Raw genomic sequence first — 17,348 nt, forward strand, 5'->3', positions numbered from 1 at the left:
TATTACTCTGCATTTACCCCTGACTAATGCAACTTACTTACACATCCATGAACATTCTCGGCAATTGAGCATTGCCAATTTACTTGACCTGCAGCTCTTTGGATTGTGGGAGGAAACCGGTGCATCCAGAGGAAATCAACTGGGGAGAATGTACAAACTCAGTTGGTGTGTCATGGTGGCTCAGTGGTTGGCACTGCTGCCTCACAGCGCCAGGTACCCAGGTTCGACCCCAGCCTCGGGTGACTGTGTGGAGTTTGCACATTCTCCCTGTGTCTGTGTGGGTTTCCTTTGGGTGCTCCGGTTTTCTCCCCATTCCAAAGATGCGCAGGTCAGATGAATTGGCCAGGCTAAATTGCCTATATTGCTAGGTGCATTTGTTAAGGGTAAATGTTGGGTAGGGAGAATGGCTCTGGGTGGGTTACTCTTCAGCAGGTCGGTGTGGTTTGTTGGGCCAAATGGTCTGTTTCCATACTGGAGGAAATCTAACCCTAACAGGATCTAACCCCCACAGAGCATCCTGTGAGGTTGGATTTGAACCCAGATCCGCGGTGCTGTGAGGCAGCAGTGCTAACCACTGAGCCATTGTGCCACTGAGCTGGTCAGTGCTAGACCCATGGCTGTTTGTTATCTATATCAATGATTTGGATGAGGATGTTTAAGGCATGATTAGAAAGTTTTCAGATTACACTAAAATAAGTGAGGAAGGTTCTCAGCAATTGCAACAGGACCTTGATCAGCTGGGGAATTGGGCTGAGAAATGGCAAATGGAGTTTAATATAGACAAGGGCGAGATCTTGCATTTTGGAAAGTCACATCAAGACAGGGGTTTCATGGTGAATGGCAGGGCCTGAAGGAGTGCAGTGGAACAGAGGGACCTTGGATTCCAGGAGCACGGCTCTCTGAACTCAGGGAGACAGGGCAGTGAAGAAGGCTTTTGGCACACTGGGCCCTTCACCAGTCAGGGCATGGAATATCGAAGTTGGGAAGTTCTGTTGTAGTTGTGCAGGATGTTGGTGAGGCCGCACTTGGAATATTGTGTTCAGTTTTACCCACCTTGCTATAGGAAGGATGTTATTGTACTAGATCAGATCAGAGGAATAGATAGAGTAGACAGTCAGAGACTTTTCCCCCGGGTACAACAGAGTTTTACAAGGGGACATAAATTTAAGGTGAAGGGTGGAAGGTATAGGGGAGATGTCAGGGGTGGGTTCTTTACCTAGAGAGTGGTGGGGGCATGGAATGCGCTGCCCGTGGGAGTGGTAGAGTCAGAATCATTGGCGACCTTTAAGCGGCATTTGGATAGGTACATGGATGGGTGCTTAATCTAGGATAGAAGTTCGGCACAACATCGTGGGCCGAAGGGCCTGTTCTGTGCTGTATTGTTCTATGTTCTATGTTCTATGTTCTAGAAAGAGGACAGAAGAAATTTACAAGGATGTTGCCAGAACTCAACGAGACAGATAAAGAGAGAGGTTGGACAAGCAAGGACATTTTCTTTCGTGTGTAGGAGACTGAGGGGTGTCCTTATAGAGGTGTATAAGATCATGGGAGGCATGGATAGGGTGAATGCACTCAGTCTTTATCCAAGCTTGGGGAATCAAGGATGAAAGGGCATCAGTTTAAGGAGAAAGGGGAAGATTAAAAGGGAACCTGAGGGACAATGCTTTTACCCAGAGGGCGGTACACATACGGAATGAACTACCAGTGCAAGTGGTCGAGGAGGATACATTTAAGAACAATTAAAATGCACTTGGACAAATACATGGAGAGGAACGTATTGGAAGGATTTGGTTCAAGTGCAGGGAAACGGGGTTAGTGTAGATGGACCAGTTTGGGCCAAAGAGCCTGTCTCCATGCTGTAGAACTCTATGACTCTATGAGGATACCCAGGTGTCCCATAATACAGAAGCGACCAAAGCAATAGGAACACGAGCAGGGACAAATGTGAAACAGTCCTGCAGAATTTCACAGGAAGCCAGCCTGGCCTTGCAGTGAAGGGTTCCTGGTACAGGAGCTGTGGTAAGATGCCCATAGAGAACCGGGGAAGGAAGCTGGAAAGCTCACTCCATTGCCGATAGCCTGGAGGACCCCCAGCTGGGATAAGGCAGCTGGGATCCGGTCACCACAGGGAAACCTACAGGCTGTGACCGAGCTAGGTCTCCGACACAATGAGCAGGACAGAAGGTTGCAGGAACATGGGACTACTCCAGTTCCAATTGGGAAGAGCCCAATCCAGTGAAAGGAGGGTCTCTGGGGATGGGGAGGCAGCCTCAGGATACATTGACAATCTGGAAGGACAGTGTATGATCTCCAAACAGCTGCATGGGTCCTGTACACCTACAACACGGAACAACACACATCAGGCCCTAGTAGGAGGTGCCAGGAGCAAATACAATCCCTAGGGAACTAGGAACCCTCCCAGAATGGGATAATATGTGCCTTTGGGGTTCTACCTCCCCAGGGAGATAACGACAGTCCCCACACTGACACATCCACACCCACTCACAGATGGGGACTCCCACTGCCTTGTTCTCAGGTAACTGCATCTTTTGCCCCCAGCCCTGACCCACAGACGGACCCAGATTCCATGAATCCTGTGGTTACCCAGTGTAAAGCAGCTTATGGTCTCACTCCGTACACAACAGCCATTCCAGGCACCCAGCTGGTGGGCAGCACTAAAAAGGCCACTCTCTTTGATCCTGTCACAAACCCAGATACATTTTTGGATGAGATAGACCGACAGTCTGTCATATACGGACTGGATGCTGACAAACAAACTAAATTAATCACCATGTGACTTTGTCCACCAGGCCATTCAGCCCTTCCTGAGGGACAACAGTGAGGGAGGGACATCCATGATGAAATGAAGGCAGCAGTCCTCACTGCTCGAGAAAAGTCCCATCCCGAATTAGTGACAAACAGCGTAAATATTTGTTCCAGGAGAACACCCACACGAACATGTCTCACTGTCAGTTACAGCAGCTCACCAAGGGCTGGGTTAATGACAGCTGTAAGGACACTTTCGGTGGGGCACTGGGCCTGGTGCGAGGGATTCCAATTATCCCAAGTGACAATGTTAGGATGGGGATCTTTGAAGACGAAAGTATCGGAATTACATTAAAAAAGGATGGGTTATCATGATTCCCTCCCACATGCTGTGGAGATAGAGGGGACATTGACAGGGACCACACTTACGTAAATAGAGAATAGACAATAGACAATAGATGCAGGAGTAGGCCATTCAGCCCTTCGAGCCTGCCCCACCATTCAATATGATCATGGCTGATCATTCCCAATCAGTATCCTGTTCCAGCCTTATCTCCATAACCCTTGACTCCACTATCTTTAAGAGCTCTATCCAATTCTTTCTTAAATGAATCCAGAGACTGGGCCTCCACTGTCCTCTGGGGCAGAGCATTCCACACAGCCACCACTCTCTGGGTGAAGTAGTTTCTCCTCATCTCTGTCCTTAAATGGTCTACCCCGTATTTTTAAGTTGTGTCCACTGGTTCGGCACTCCCCCATCAGCGGAAATATGTTTCCTCCTGCCAGAGTGTCCAATCCTTTCATAATCCTATACGTTTCAATCAGATCCCCTCTCAGTCTTCTAAACTCAAGGGTATACAAGCCCAGTCGCTTCAGTCTTTCTGTGTAAGGCAATCCTGCCATTCCAGGAATTGACCTCGTGAACCTACGCTGCACTCCCTCAATAGCCAGAATGTCTTTCCTCAAATTTGGAGACGAGAATTGTACACAGTACTCCAGGTGTGGTCTCACCAGGGCCCTGTACAGCTGCAGAAGCACCTCTTTGCTTCTATACTCAATTCCTCTTGTTATGAAGGCCAGCATGCTATTAGCCTTCTTCACGACCTGCTGTACCTGCATGCTTGCCTTCATTGACTGGTGGACAAGAACACCCAGATCTCTCTGAATAGCCCCTTTACCTAATTTGATACCATTGAGGTATATTCTGTCTTCCTGTTCTTGCCACCAAAGTGGATAACCAGACATTTATCCACATTAACCTGCATCTGCCATGCATCTGCCCACTCACCTAACTTGTCCAGGTCAGCCTGTAATCTCCTAACATCCTCATCACATTTCACCCTACCACCCAGCTTTGTATCATCAGCAAATTTGCTAATGTTATTGCTGATGCCATCTTCTATATCATTTACATATATTTTAAAAAGCTGCGGTCCCAGCACGATCCCTGCGGTACCCCACTGGTCACTGCCTGCCATTCCGAAATGGAGCCGTTAATCACTACCCTTTGTTTCCTATTAGCCAACCAATTCTCTATCCAATCTAGTACTTTGCCCACAATACCGTGCGCCCTAATTTTACTCACTAACCTCTTGTGTGGAGGAACAGGCCAGACCATGGCATTCCCATCGCCTGTCATTAACGAATTCGGCTCCTCTCACATCAAGCTGTGGTCCTACCCACACTCACCTTGATATATCTCGGGATCCCGGTGGTTAGGATTGCAGGCTGTAACAGATGGGTCCGATCATGGTGAATAATGCCTGGACACACCCCCAGGGACTGGTAGGTAGATGGAACTCCCCGGGTGATCACCTTAGTTTCATTCATTTGCAGTGTTTGAGTGTTCCTGTCTGGGCCCAGTATTGATTGCCTGTCCGTAGCTGCTCGGGAGCTGGTTTTGGTGGTGAGCTGTCTCCTTGAACTGTTGCATGTGGTGGACCCACAATGTCCTTCGGGAAGGAATTCCTGGAGTTTGAGCCAGCAGGTCTCATTCCCTTGCATTTATTCTGCTCACCGGATGTTGGCTATGCATCACAATTCTGTATGGATTCTCAGAACGGAATATGTTTTGTCAAAACAGTTTGGAGAGCCACAGTCGCTCAGTGGTTAGCACTGTTACCTCACATCGCCAGAGACCTGGGTTTGATTCCACTCCTGAGCGACTGTCTGTGTGGAGTTTGTACATTCTCCCTACATCAGTATGGGTTTTCTCCCACTGTTCAATGGTGGGCATTTTTGACAGATTGCCCATAGTGTTGAGGGATATTCCGGTTAGCTGGAATAGCCATGGGAAATGCAGGGTTTCACAGATATCATCAGGGGATAGATCTGAGTTGGATTCTCTTCAGAGGGTCATTGTGGACTCGATGGGCTGAAGGGCCTGTTTCTGCTCTGTAGGGATTCTATGGTATCACTTATCAGCCATATGACAATCAGTTTGACCAATGTACAAAATGGTTTTCGCTCAAACAGCAGGCTACTCTGACAACAAACATAACCAGCTTTTAAAATTAGGTTTGTAATTCATTGTATAAGCTTCTTTCTATTCAAAAGACTGGGTGGGGGAGGGGGAATGGGTGAAATGTTGCTGCCTCCTTGCTAAAACACAGATAGACAGACAAGAGATGCTGGGTATATTGGACAAGTTATACTCCCAAATCACAAAAGCCAGACAGCAGCCAGATGGTTATCCCATCAGCATAATGTAAAAGGGAACAGTTCCCCTGGGCAGACATATCCCTAATAACGTCTCCACGAAACAAAGGAGGGCCCAGACAGGAAGGTACCGGGTCCTGCTACACAAAGAAACTAACAGGAACAAGCCATCCAAATGATTAGCAAGGCTTTACACTGTTAACTGATTCTCCGAATTGGCCAGAAGTATAGAAAGTTCTGGGATTCCATCCAGAAATGAACAAAACCAGGGATCACCTGCAGACTGATCTCTTGAATTTTCTGGAGGCTTTCTGAGGTGACCAACATGGCAAGGGACAGAGACCAGCTCACCATCCAGAGAGAGGGAGAGAGAGAGGGAGAGAGACAAGCTGAAGGAAACCTCAGGAGCATGGGAGAGAGGGAGTGTGAAAAACCATTGAGAGAGAGAGAGCTGGAACCAACTGGAATACTGAGTGTCACCCCTTCAGTCTGTCCATGCTTTAACGCCTGTTTGTCTCAGTCTGACTTCCCCTTCTCTCTTTGTCCTTCTCTCTCCCTGTCTGTCTCTTTCTCTCAATCTGCCTTTCTCTCACACCCTCCCTCTCACTGTCTGTCTCTGCCCCATCTTTCTCTCATCCCCCTTCTCCATCCCCACTCGCTCTACCTCTCTCTCTTTTTCTCACCCTCCCTTTCTCTTTTTCTTTATTTCAGACCTGAAAGTGCTCACCCAATTTTGACCCCGCTAAAAACATTTGCCCCTCATTTTAACTCTCCTCCCAAATTTATTCCCTTCCCCAAATACCTTCCCTCCCAAATACCTACCTTACCAACTGTGCCCCCCTCAAATATTTTGCTGCCCCCAACATTGCTGTGAGCCCCCCCTCCCCGGGGCAGAGGGAGTTGAGTGGAAAAGTGTGGAGCTGGAAAAGCCCAGCAGCTCAGGCCTGACCCATCGACTCTCCTGGCTGACCTGCTATGCTTCCCCATCTCCACACTTTGTAACTCTGACTCTCCAGCATCTGCAGTCCTCACTTTCTCACACAGGTAAATGAGTCTGGGTTGACTGAGTCGCCTGAGACGATTTTAATGTACAGCAAGATCCCAGTACGAGAATTACAGAAGGTTTACATCACAGATGGAGTCCTTTCTGCCCATCATCCCCCCTCAACCATTAAATGATCCTGGACCGGTTCAGGATCCTCAGGATTGGCCCCTGAATGGCCTCATTGACTATCCTTCCTGTGGAGACCTCTTCACAACCCTGTCTCAGATTTTGCATCACATGTTATCCCTCCCTCCATCTCTCTCTGACAACAGCCCCTCCTTTCTCCACCAACCCCAAAACCCCATCAAACCCTCCCCCTGTCTCTGGCTGTCCCACTTCCTCCATGTCTCCCACTCTCCCCCTTCCCATGCAGACTCACAGTCCCTGGGCTGGAGGACATAGTGCAGAGACTAACTCACCTTTTGACTCACTGCAGTAATGCACAACAAGATCCCACTCTGAAACCATCGCCAAGTACACACACTGTCCTTCTCCCTCCATATATGCCCTTCTCACTCTCTCTCTCTCCCTGTCTCTCTCACTCTGGCCTTTTCTCACTCCGCGTCCCTGACTCTTACTGCCCATTTCTCTCTCTCCACTTTCTCCATCTCCACTCTCTCCATGTCTCTCTCTCTTTTTTTCACTCTCCCTTTCTCTTTCTCTTTTTATTTATTTCAGACTCACTCAGAAAAGTACTTCATGTTCCTTCCACTCACCCCTACCCACAGTGGGTGTAAAACCTAGGAGAGACCAGGCACTGAGGCAAGCTCTTCCCAATGCCCCTTCCCCCAGTCACTGGGACAGAGCAGAGGGGTCCAGGGAGAAAGAGGGAGAGCAACTACACGAGAGAAAGAGAGATGGATGGACAGACAGTGAGAGGGAGGGAGAGAACAAGAGAAAGACAGGCAGGCAGAGGGGGTTAGAGGAAGTGAGAAGAACTGAGAGAGAGCAGACAGAGACAGACAGAGAGAGAGAGAGAGAGTGAAACTCCAGGAAGAGAAATACAATGTCAGACAGATACAAGGAGAAAATGGGAGGAGAAAGACAGGGAGAGTTCAGGCAGACAGCAAGACAGAAATCCCAGGGAGTGATATAGGACAGAGAGAGAGAGGAGTTACAACAACAGAGAGATAGAGCTGAGAGAGTGGGGTGGTAGTGGGGGCTGTGATGTTGCTAGAGTGATGTACAGACAGGAATAGCAAGATCCCACAGAGCTGAGAGACAGATGCAGAGAGAGATGAGCAAGGTGTTAGTTTTGTGAAAGACTGAATGATTAAGCATTCCTGAAAAACCAGGTGAGGTGACAAAGGGGGAAGGGAATCTACTGGGAAATGTAAACAGGACAGAGATGTGAAGGATGGTGAGGAATAGAGATTGAAGGAAAGATGTGGGAGAGAGAACTGGGAAAAACAAAAACAGACATGAGAGCTGCAGAGAGAGAGGGAAGGAGTGAAATCTGTGGGATCAGATCCCTCTCTAGCATTATGCTCCTTTGTCTCTCCCCGTTCCCACAGACGGCCTGAATCCCACAATTTGTGTGTGTGTGGTGTGTGTGTGTGTGTGTGTGTGTGTGTGTGTGTGTGTGTGTGTGTGTGTGTGTGTGTGTGTGTGTGTGTGTGTGTGTGTGTGTGTGTGTGTGTGTGTGTGTGTGTGCTCTCGTCTGATAATTCCGGATCGCAGAATAATTTGATTCTCTGTCTCTGTACTGTCCAGGTTTCAGCTCCCAAATCAATACTAAATCATTCACTATTCTATTGAATAGTAGAGCAGGCTCGAGGGGCAGAATGGTCTCCTCCTGTTCCTATTTCGGATGGTCTTATGTTCTTAACACTACCTCCCAGCACTTGGTCCCCACACTGGAGGTTATGACTCCACAAGTCCCTGATCTGTAGAGTGCTGCACTCTTCCGTGAGTCTCGGAGGGAACCAGCCTGATTTGGATTGGAGTTGCAGCCTCTCAGTGAGAAGTGAAATCTCCTCGAGGTTCCCCTCAGTCTCTCACTGTAAGGTGGAGCAGGCCAGTCTCGGGGAAGCAAACAGCAGGCCAGGTCTGCCCTGTCCTCCAGCTCCATTTCAGAAGGCCACATGGGAGGGGCTTGTTTCCTTCATCAGCTTCCCGTACTCTCCCTTCTGCGTTAGGGTGGGGGCCGAATGGCCTTGCTCCTGGCTCTTCTTGCGGTGCAGGCTGGCAATGATTGGGTTATACACGGCATGCCCCTGGAGTGAGGTTGGTTAGCTCAGTTGGCTGGTCAGTTAGCTTACCACACTAGCTAAAGTTACTCTGAAGGACTCTCCTTCCCAACCTCTCCCCTCAGTTGGGCCATAGTGACCCTCTGATTAAATCCCCACCAGACCCCGCTCTGTAATGAGGAGCTGTCCCATGCTCTGGTAAGACTACGGTGACATTACATTGGTTTGTACCTGGAGCACTGTGTGCAGGACTAGCCACTGCATTGCCAGAGGGATGTTAGTGTGTGGGGAAGGTTTACTGGATGAATCCCCACTGGAATGAACAGCACTCTCCCCCAGATAAGCCACCCTGACAGGTTTTGTGTCATTGGAGACACAAGGACCAATTCACCTGAAACAGCAGCTGGATTTTATATTCATGGGCACCTGATAAGATTGGCTAGTTTACACACACACACACACACACACACACACACACACACTCTCTCTCTCTCTCACAGACACTCACTCTCTCAAACATACACACACTCTCGCTCCCTCAAACATACACACATTCCTCTCACACACACGCACACAAACACACACTCAGACAGACACGTACAAAAACACATAATCCCTCTCTCACACACACAGACACACAGAGATACACACACATGCACTCTCTCTCACACACACGGACAGACACTCGCTTTCTGTGTCTCTCTCTCACAGAGATAAGCACACAAAACCACGGTTACTGTACAAACGAGGAGGGTACAAACGTGGAGGAAGGTTCAATGGAGAGATCACTTTCCAAGGACTGAACCCTGATCTCGCATGATGACTGCTCTAGGGAGACAAACAGCAACTGCAAATGACTTGTTGGATCTTCCTGTGCACCGCATCTTGCATCGATAGCATTGGTCTGTTTGGGTGCCTGCTTTTCTAGAGAGTCTCCAAGCATCAAGTGACCATACATTGACAACAGTTTTTCTCCAATCCATGTTTAAGGCACCTGGTGATGTGATTTTTCACTGATTGTTTAAAAAGATCTGAATCTTCTTAAATGGACGTGGCCTCCATCCCAAACCATTTCCACAAGCCACGCTGACCATCCATAATCAATCCTTGCTTTTCCAAATCCATGTAAATTGTCTCTCAGAATGCCCTCCAACAGCTTACCCACCACTGCCATCAGGCTCACAGCTCCATAGTTCAGTGGCTGTTCCTTGTAGCCTTACTTCAATAATGGCCCATCATTAATCACCGTCCAGTCTTCAGGCACCTCACCCGTTGCCACTGATTGGTCCATCTGACAAGGCCATCTCCATCCTTCTGTAATCTAAGGCTATCATCCTCAGTATTTATCACCCAACCAATCTTCATATCATTCATGAACCCAATGATTAACCCTCCACCATTCAAATCTAAACCTTTTCTATCAACCACATCAGCAAGACCCCAACAGTGAGACATGAACAGACAGAGATTTCTAACTGGGCCATCACTGTCTGCTTCCTGCCACTCAGCATTCTGCGCCAAATTCCTTGGATCTTGAGTTTATATGTTCACTATCAGTTTCCAGTATGGATCCTGATAAAAGCCTTACTGACCTCCAAGCAGGCCACAGGAACGTATTGCCCTTATTTACACACGGGGTCACCTACTTAAAAAGTGCAATCCCATTGGTCAGACCCGACCCCTCCTTAACACAACCATTCTGACTGTTCTTCATGAACTCCAGTCTCTTTAAATGCTGATTAATTCTATCTCCCAAAATTGCTTCCAACAGACGTCCCACCCACGATATTAGCCTGACTGGCCTGAAGCTGCCTGATATATCTCATGCTCCTTCTTGAATAACAGTACCACATGGTCAGTCCGACGACACCTCTCCTGTGGCCAGAGGGGATTTGAAAATGTTTTCAAGTGTACCTGCTCCTTCCTCCATCACCTCATTCGGTAAACTGAGATACATTTCCACCGTCTTTGGAGATTTATTGGGTTGTACGAAGGCCACACCACTCAGAACCATCTCTCTCTATATATATGCTCATTCATTTAATTGTATCACAGAGCATCTTCACAATTTCATATCAACACTGTCCCAATGAGCATTGACAAAATGAATCCATTCACTGTAGCCTCTGGGTCCATGCACAAATTCTCACTGTGTTCCACAACCTACTCTTTCTGTCATTATCAATTCACCCTTAATGTCATTGTAAAGTCCTTTCAGATATTTATTTCCTCTCTTCGCACTCCTCTCTCCCAGGCAATTAGCCTGCGATACGATTTGGAGGAGTGTGGATTAGCAGTGGGAAGCTCAGAAATAAGGAATACCCGACTGTGCTGAGTGTGGGGCAGTGGGATTCATTTGGGATAAGCACATGGAAGCTGAGGAATAAACCTCAGTCCTGCAGCATGAAAATATCCCTTTGAGCTGGCAGGTCAGTCACACGAAACGAAAACTCCAACACTGGGAAAAGAGGGTGGTAACCAAATGAAGACGGTCTGTTTGAACACAGTCTCTGGAATCTGGACGTGGGAATCATTGCTGAGCAGGTTATGTAGGAAGCAGAGGCAGAAATATACTGAACAATTTAAGATATTCCTCTTAGGCCACAAGCTATGGGAGCAGAAATTAGGCCATTCAGCCCATCTGATCGTGTGGAACTCACTCAGTGCTGACTCTCTCACAATGCAGGTATCCCCCAAACTGATGCGCTGACAGTGCAGCACTGCCTCAGTAATGATCCTCTGACAGTGCAGCACTCACTCAGTACTGACTCTCTGACAGTGCAGCACTCCCTCAGTACTGACCTTCTCACAGTGCAGCACTGCCCCCAGATTGACCCTCTGACATTGCGGCAATCCCCCATTACTGACCCCCTGATAGCGCAGCACTCCCTCAGGAATGACCCTCTGACAGTGCAGCATTTACACAGTACTGGCTCACCCGCAGTGCTGACTCTCTGACAGTGCAGCCCTCCCTCAAACTGACCCTCTGACAGTGCAACACTCCCTCAGTACTGACCCACTCACAGTGTAGCAATCCCAGGGTACTGACCCTCTGAGAGTGCGGCGCTCCCACAGTATAGACCCTCTGATAGTGCAGCACTCCCTCAGTACTGACCCTCTGACAGTGCAGCACTCCCTCAGTACAGACCCTCTGACAGTGCAGCACTCCCTCAGTACTGACCCTCTGATAGTGCAGCACTCCCTCAGTAATGACCCTCTGACAGTGCAGCACTCCCTCAGTAGTGACCCTCTGACAGTGCAGCACTCCCTCAGTACTGATCCTCTGACAGTCCAGTACTCCCTCAGTACTGACCCTCTCACAGTGTAGCAATCCCTGAGTACTGACCCTCTCACAGTGCGGCGCTCCCACAGTACAGACCCTCTGATAGTGCAGCATTCCCTCAGTACTGACCCTTTCACAGTGCGGCGCTCCCACAGTATAGACCCTCTGACAGTGCAGCACTCCCTCATTACTGACCCTCTCACAGTGTAGCAATCCCTGAGTACTGACCCTCTCAAAGTCCGGCGCTCCCACAGTATAGAATCTCTGATAGTGTAGCACTCCCTCAGTACTGACCCTCTGACAGTGCAGCACTCCCTCAGTACTGACCATCTCACAGTGCAGCACTCCCTCAGTACTGACCCTCTGACAGTGCAGCACTCCCTCAGTACAGACCCTCTGACAGTGCAGCCCTCCCTCAGTACTGACCCTCTGACAGTGCAGCCCTCCCTCAGTACTGACCCTCTGACAGTGCAGCACTCTCTCAGTACTGACCCTCTGACAGTGCAGCACTCCCTCAGTACTGACCCTCTGACACTGCAGCACTCCCTCAGTACTGACCCTCTGACAGTGCAGCACTCCCTCAGTGCTGACCCTCTGACAGTGCAGCACTCCCTCAGCACTGCTCCTTTGACACTGCAGCACACCCTCAGAAATGACGCTCTGACACAACAGCATTCCCTCAGTACTGACACTCTGACTCTGCAGCACTCTCTTTGCACTGACATTTCTACAGTGCAGCATTCCCTCTGTACTGATACTCATACGGTGTGGCATTCCCTCAGTCCTGACCATCCGACAATATAGCCCTCCCTCAATATAGATGCGCTTCCAGTGCAGCACTCCCTCGGTACTGACCCTCCGATAACGTGGCATTTTCTCAGTACTGACTCTCCGACAGAGCAGAACTCCCTCAGTACTGATACTCTGACAGTGCAGCACTGCCTCAGTCCTGCACTTCTGATAGTCCAGCACCCCCTCAGTATTGACTCTTTGGCAGTGCAGCTCTCCCTCAGTACTGACCTTTTGGCAGTGCAGCTCTCCCTCAGTACTGACCCTCTGTAACAACACTCACTCAGAACTTACACCCTGACCGTGTAGGGCTCCCTCAGTAATGACCCTTTGAGTGTGCATCACTCTCTCAGTACTGACCATCTGGCAATGCAGCAATCACTCAGTACTGACTGTCCGACACATAGTGTGGAGCTCCCTCAGTACTGAACCCCTCACAGTGCAGTGATCCCTCAGTACTGACCCCCTCACATCGCGGTGATCCCTCAGTACTGACCCCCTCACATCGCGGTGATCCCTCAGTACTAACCCCCTCACAGCGCGGTGATCCCTCAGTACTGACCCCCTCACATTGCGGTGATCCCTCAGAACTAATCCCCTCAGAGTGTGGTGCTCCCTCAGTACTGACCCCCCTCACAGCGCGGTGATCGCTCAGTACTAATACCCTCAGAGTGTGGTGCTTCCTCAGTACTGATCCCCTCACAGTGCAGTGATCCCTCAGTACTGACCCCCTCACAGTGCAGTGATCCCTCAGTACTGACCCCCTCACATCGCGGTGATCCCTCAGTACTAACCCCCTCACAGCGCGGTGATCCCTCAGTACTGACCCCCTCACATTGCGGTGATCCCTCAGAACTAATCCCCTCAGAGTGTGGTGCTCCCTCAGTACTGACCCCCCTCACAGCGCGGTGATCGCTCAGTACTAATACCCTCAGAGTGTGGTGCTTCCTCAGTACTGATCCCCTCACAGCGCGGTGATCCCTCAGAAGTAATCCCCTCAGAGTGTGGTGCTGCCTCAGTACTGACCCCCTCACAGCGCGGTGGTCCCTCAGTACTAATCCCCTCAGAGTGTGGTGCTCCCTCAGTACTGACCCCCTCACAGCGCGGTGGTCCCTCAGTACTAATCCTCTCAGAGTGTGGTGCTCCCTCAGTACTGACCCCCTCACAGCGCGGTGGTCCCTCAGTACTAATCCCCTTCAGACTGCGGTGCTCCCTCAGTTCTAACCCTTTCACAGTGCAGCGCTCCCTCAGTAGTAACCCTCTCACAGTGCGACACTCTGACAGCATGGACATTGATTAGAACTAACCGTCAGAGAGTGCGCACTTCATCATTACTGACCCTCTCACTGCACAGCAATCCCTCCATCTGACTCACTGACAATGCTGCACTCCCTCCATACTGACCCTCTGACAATACTACACTCCCTCCATACTGACCCTCTGACAATGCTGCACTCCCTCCATACTGACCCTCTGACAGTGCTGCACTCCCTCCATACTGATCCTCTGACAATGCTGCACTCCCTCCACACTGATCCTCTGACAATGCTGCACTCCCTCCATACTGACCCTCTGACAATGCTGCACCCCCTCCACACTGATCCTCTGACAATGCTGCACTCCCTCCATACTGATCCTCTGACAATGCTGCACTCCCTCCACACTGACCCTCTGACAATTCTGCACTCCCTCCACACTGACCCTCTGACAATGCTGCACTCCCTCCACACTGATCCTCTGACAATGCTGCACTCGCTCCACACTGATCCTCTGTCAATGCTGCACCCCCTCCATACTGATACTCTGATAATGCTGCACTCCCTCCACACTGACCCTCTGACAATACAGCACTCCCTCCATACTGACCCTCTGATAGTGATGCACTCACTCAGTACTGACTCTCTGACAGTGTGGAAGTGGCCCTATACTGACCCTCTGACAGTGTGGCCCAATCTTTGGACAAAACCTCTGACAGTACTGCAGTCCATCATAACTGACTCTCTGACAGTTCAGCACTGCATCAGAACTGACTCATTGACGGGGTAGCACTCTCTCAGTACTGACCCTCTGCCTCGGTCCTGCACCTCTGACAGTCCAGCAGTGCCTCAGGGTACAGTCTATCTGACAGTGTAGCACTCTCTCTGTACTAACCCTCAGACAGTGCACCACTTTCTCGGTACTGACCCTCTGACAGTGCAGCACTCTCTCGGTACTGACTCTCTGACAGTGCAGCACTCCCTCAGTACTGACCCTCTGACAGTGCAGCACTCCCTCAGTACTGACCCTCTGACAGTGTAGCACTCCCTCAGTACTGACCCTCTGACAGTGTAGCACTCCCTCAGTACTGACCCTCTGACAGTGTAGCACTCCCTCAGTACTGACCCTCTGACAGTGTGGAAGTCGCCCTATACTGACCCTCCGACAGTGTCGCCCAATCTCAGGACAAAATCTCTGACAGTACAGCACTCCATCAGAACTGACTCATTGACAGTGTAGTACTCTCTCAGTACTGACCCTCTGCCTCGGTACTGCACCTCTGACAGTCCAGCAGTGCCGCAGGGTACTGTCTACCTGACAGTGTAGCATTCCCTCTGCACTAACCCTCTGACAGTGCAGCACTCCCTCAGTACTAATCCTCTGACAGTGCAGCACTCCCTCAGTACTGACCTTCTGGCAATGAGGCACTCCCTCAGTACTGACCCTCTGATGGTGTAGTGCTCTCTCAGTGCAGATCCTCTGATAGGGAGGCTTGCCATCTGGACTGACCCTCTGGTAGTGTGACACTCCCTCAGTCCTGACGCTCACACAGTGCAGAACTTCCTCAGTACAGACCATCTGCCTGTGTGGCTCTGCCCCCATACCGACCATGTGACAGTGTGGTACACCCTCAGTACTGACCCTCTGACAGTGCAGCACTCCCTCAGTACTGACCCTCTGATAGTGCAGCACTCCCTCAGTACTGACCCTCTGACAGTGCAGCACTCCCTCAGTCCTGACCCTCTGACAGTGCAGCACTCCCTCAGTACAGACCATCTGCCTGTGTGGCTCTGCCCCCATACCGACCATGTGACAGTGTGGTACACCCTCAGTACTGACCCTCTGACAGTGCAGCACTCCCTCAGTACTGACCCTCTGACAGTGCAGCACTCCCTCAGTACTGACTCTCCGACAGTGCAGCACTCCCTCAGTACTGACCCTCTGACACTGCAGCACTCCCTCAGTACTGACCCTCTGACAGTGCAGAACTCCCTCAGTACTGACCCTCTGACACTGCAGCACTCCCTCAGTACTGACCCTCTGACAGTGCAGCACTTCCTCAGTCCTGACGCTCACACAGTGCAGAACTTCCTCAGTACAGACCATCTGACTGTGTGGCTCTGCCCTCATACCGACCATGTGACAGTGTGGTACACCCTCAGTACTGACTCTCTGACAGTGCAGCTCTTTGACAGTGCAGCACTCCTTTAGTTCTGATATTCTTACAGTGTAGTGCTCCCTCAGTACTAACCCTCTGAGAATGCACCGCTCCATCAGTACTGACCCTCTGACAGTGCAGCACTCCCTCAGTACTGACCCTCTGACAGTGTAGTGCTCCCTTAGTACTAACCCTCTGACAGTGCAGCACTCCCTCAGTACTGACCCTCTGACAGTGCAGCACTCCCTCAATACTAACCCTCTGACAGTGTAGTGCTCCCTCAGTACTAACCCTCTGACAGTGCAGCACTCCCTCAGTACTGACCCTCTGACAGTGTAGTGCTCCCTCAGTACTAACCCTCTGACAGTGCAGCACTCCCTCAGTACTGACCCTCTGACAGTGCGGCGCTCCATCAGTACTGACCCTCCGACAGTGTAGTGCTCCCTCAGTACTAACCCTCTGACAGTGCAGCACTCCCTCAGTACTGACCCTCTGACAGTGTAGTGCTCCCTCAGTACTAACCCTCTGACAGTGCAGCACTCCCTCAGTACTGACCCTCTGACAGTGCAGCACTCCCTCAGTACTGACCCTCTGACAGTGCAGCACTCCGTCAGTACTGACCCTCTGACAGTGCAGCACTCCCTCAGTACTGACCCTCTAACAGTGCGGCACTCCATCAGTACTGACCCTCTGACAGTGCAGCACTCCCACAGTAGTGACCCTCCGACAGTGAAGCACTCCCTCAGTACTGACCCTCTGACAGTGAAGCACTCCCTCAGTACTGACCATCTGACAGTGCAGCGTACCCTCAGTACTGGCCCTCTGACAGTGCAGCACTCCCTCAGTACTGACCCTCTGACACTGCAGCACTCCCTCAGTACTGACCCTCTGACAGTGCAGCACTCCCTCAGTACTGACCCTCTGACACTGCAGCACATCCTCAGTCCTGACGCTCACACAGTGCAGAATTCCTCAGTACAGACCATCTGACTGTGTGGCTCTGCCCCCATACCGACCATGTGACAGTGATTTACACCCTCAGTACTGACCCTCTGACAGTGCAGCTCTTTGACAGTGCAGCACTCCTTTAGTTCTGACATTCTTACAGTGTACAGTGTAGTGCTCCCTCAATACTAACCCTCTGAGAATGCATCGCTCCATCAGTACTGACCCTCTGACAGTGCAGCACTCCCTCAGTACTGA

Source organism: Chiloscyllium punctatum, chromosome 23, assembly GCF_047496795.1.
Source record: "Chiloscyllium punctatum isolate Juve2018m chromosome 23, sChiPun1.3, whole genome shotgun sequence".
In the NCBI taxonomy this organism is placed as follows: domain Eukaryota; kingdom Metazoa; phylum Chordata; class Chondrichthyes; order Orectolobiformes; family Hemiscylliidae; genus Chiloscyllium; species Chiloscyllium punctatum.